At 37.6% G+C, this 3,312-nt stretch overlaps 1 long non-coding RNA gene across 1 annotated transcript; it reads right to left on the minus strand.

Moving 5' to 3' along the window:
- Positions 1-1,554: 1,554 nt before the first annotated feature.
- LOC145554488 (uncharacterized) lies at positions 1,555-2,626 on the minus strand. The gene is made up of 2 exons (XR_014090456.1): positions 2,580-2,626; positions 1,555-2,501 (listed from the first exon to the last, which is right to left on the minus strand). It is a non-coding gene; the product is annotated as an uncharacterized LOC145554488 (long non-coding RNA).
- Positions 2,627-3,312: the final 686 nt, after the last annotated feature.

A 3,312-nucleotide genomic window follows, 5' to 3' on the forward strand; every position in this document is an offset into this window, starting at 1 on the left:
CAGTGATCTTTAATTACAGTTTCACATTTTACACCATTTCAAGTTCAATGTCAAAATCACATTTATAACCTTTTAGTTTCTCTGATTTAAGATTCATTTATAACATTATAATAACCATAACTTATTAATCACTCCTATTATAATCATAATGTGAGTTATTACAGACATTTCTGAAAAGAAACCAAGAATATCCATTATTCTAATTATTTGATACCAAGTTACAGTTATGTTTCATCTTTAAACATTAAAGTACTTTGACAAGTGTAAGAGTAAGTTCAAATATTCTTATAATCAAACCAACATCAACCGCTGGTTAAACCAATATTAATTATTGGCCTAATTATAAGTTATTATTATTAATGTAAGTTTTTCACTCTGGGTTTTATCAAATTACTCAAAATGTTTAGATTTTATTCTTTAAAAACCTTTAATGCTTTAAAATAAGGAATGGTCTGAACTATTTTATACTCATTCAGGCTGGAAACTTCCTCTTTATTAAGGAAACCAGCTCTTCCTGCTCCATGACTCTCTTTCTGCCTGACTATGATTTTTTATGATTAAATAGAAAAAAGAAGAATCTAAGCAAAGTTTTCAGGACACAATAACAACACACACAACCAGATTAATTTTATTACCGTCTGACTCTACTGTTGGGTCTTGATGTCACCTGTGTAATTAATTTTAAAGTCATTTTATTTATTATTACTATTAAACTAAAATCTCCAGCATGGGGAAGTGGGATGAGCTCGACTTTTCTCGACAAAACCAAACACACAAACTGCACAGATGTTAAGTAAATGTCAGAAGAAATAAAAAATAAACAGTGTGTGCATGTATCAGTATGTACAGCAATTTCTTGTTAAATCTAAAGCAACAAAAAAAAAGAAAACAAAGGTTGTTAAAGACAAATATGACAAATCCCAAGTCTTGTTTCACAGACTTGTGGGAGGAATTCTCTTGCAACAATTTTTGTAACACTTTGCTGAAGAAAAAACGACAAGTCCAGGATGTGTGGGGTCTGCAGAGATGTCAGTTGCTCTTCTCCTGACTCTACAGCTGTTTGCAAATCCTGTGACACCTTTAACCGTCAAAACAGACTATTAGAAATTAAGGACTAACATACATAAACTTTTCATCATTTTTGTGATTATTGTTCTTGAAAGTAACCAACCAACCAACCAACCAACCAACCAACCAACCAACCAACCAACCAACCGTCACTTCTGGCTTTTTGTAACCTGAAAATATTTGATGTCATAAATCATAAACTTCAATACAAAATGAGTGAAATGTATTTAGTTATTTGTGGAATTAAAGCCCAGAATTGAACTAATTCAACAAGTTATGGTTACAGTGTTTCTGTTCACAGCTGCCAGTTCTTAGAGATTGCTGCAGGTCGTTCTGCCACTTTACTTTTTTCAAAATTTTTCAGTTGCAGTCAAATGGACAGACAACCAGCTGAAAAACATGATGTAGCGCTCTCTTATATCTATGCTGGATATAGCGCTCTGGGTTCGACTACTTCCCACTAGACCCACCAATGATGGACCTTAATGAACGTAAACCATTTATTTAACGCTCCAACATCAAACAGTAAACATACAAATGACAATCACAGGCTCAGACACCTGGTTAAGAATAGGGACTTTCCCCGTATGTTCAAACTTTTAAATATTCCTTTACTGAACTTGTTTTAGTCAGTCCCAAACATGTTAAAGTCCATTAGACTTCCCAAAATACACAAAAGAAAATACAAGTTTTAATAAGTGGGCCCACAAAAATAAACAAAAATAAACGCCGGCATTATAGTCATTACCCCGTTGCAGGCCTGATACCGACGACTCACCAAGGACCTCGATGCACCTACCCAGGTTTAGCAAAGGTCCAGATAAGTCAAACCTTCTCTAGCAGCGTGGTGCTCCGTGGCGTTTTCAAAGGCGGGGAAAGCGCAGCTAGCTCCAAACAGCGGGCCCCGTGCAGGTGTAGCGGGTCTCTCCCTCTCCACCGCTCCAGTTCAAAAACCCAGTGTCCAGCTCACCGCTCGCTCCAACCTCGCTCCTCCAGCAATCCCTTGGTCCAAGTCCACCTTGACTGTCGCACCTTTCCCGCAGTTTTTTCCACCACACCCCGCTCACTCCGTCGAGTCCTTTTTGTTTTTCTCTCTTTTTCTTTTTTTTCGCGGCACTCCCGCTCGTCCCGCCCCTCAGTCAATCCAAATTCAGGAAAAGTGCGATCACCCAATAAAATTTGATCTTGGGCAGAACAACCCAGAAAATAACCAGCACTATAGTCTCTCACACTCTCGCGCTCATCTGTCTTCACAGGCAAACTACACAGTATGGTCCTTTCTTAAAGTGACAGAACACATTTTAACACATTTTACTTCCAACTATTGTCTTTTTAAATCAACTCTTTATTTTCTTCAGTCTTTTAACCCAAGAACTGAGAATTATATCCTTTTTTAAATAAATGAATTCTTTTTAATAAATGCATTTAGATACCTGGGCACCAGCACCCCTCCCGACCCCACTGAGGGAAAAAGGGTGCAAGAAAATGGATGGATGGATGGATTTAGATACCTTACATTTGTTATGGTTCTGAGAACCCAGAGGGGTTACAATGAAATTTGAGCTTTTTTGTGACCATCAATTTTCCCAATTCATGGCTAAATTTCACAAATAAACTGGAGCACAACGATATGAAAGGATTTGTTTACGGACATAAACTGGGAGCAGGAAGTAATAAATGGCAATAAGTGAGTGGAAGAGGGGAGTTAAAGTCGAGCCCTGATAGAACATCCAATGCCTTCATTAAGCTTTTAACCTTTGACCTTCTGAAGCTGAGTCATTGTGTTTTGATTTTCGGACCTTTCTCAGCCTGTTTCGAGCTGCCCACTCAGAAAGGGGCTTGAACTGTCTCTGGATATGAGTAATGATGAGGTGCAGCCATGAGATGGGCTGGTCCTCAGGGTGCCGTGTCCTGATCCTGCTGCCAACTTTCACATACGTTGGGTCTTTACATTTAGAACGGACGCCACGCAGTCAGGGTAGCATGTCGAGGGAAAGAGAACTACAAAAACATTTTTTGTGGAACTATTTACTCAAAAAACTTGATATCAGAGAATATTATGTAAAGAGCATTTTGCTGTTTGATTAGGTAAGTTGATTGAAATTCTATCTGTTTAGAAAATATCAAAGCATCATCCAACAGATTGATGCTTTCTGCTTTCAGACACTTTTCTACTGTTATTTTTCACAGCAGAAAACAAAAGAATGAAATCAAACAGATAAAAATACAACCATATTAGTTAAT

The sequence above is a fragment of the Poecilia reticulata genome, chromosome 2 (assembly GCF_904066995.2).
Source record: "Poecilia reticulata chromosome 2, P_reticulata-male-v2, whole genome shotgun sequence".
Classification (NCBI taxonomy): domain Eukaryota; kingdom Metazoa; phylum Chordata; class Actinopteri; order Cyprinodontiformes; family Poeciliidae; genus Poecilia; species Poecilia reticulata.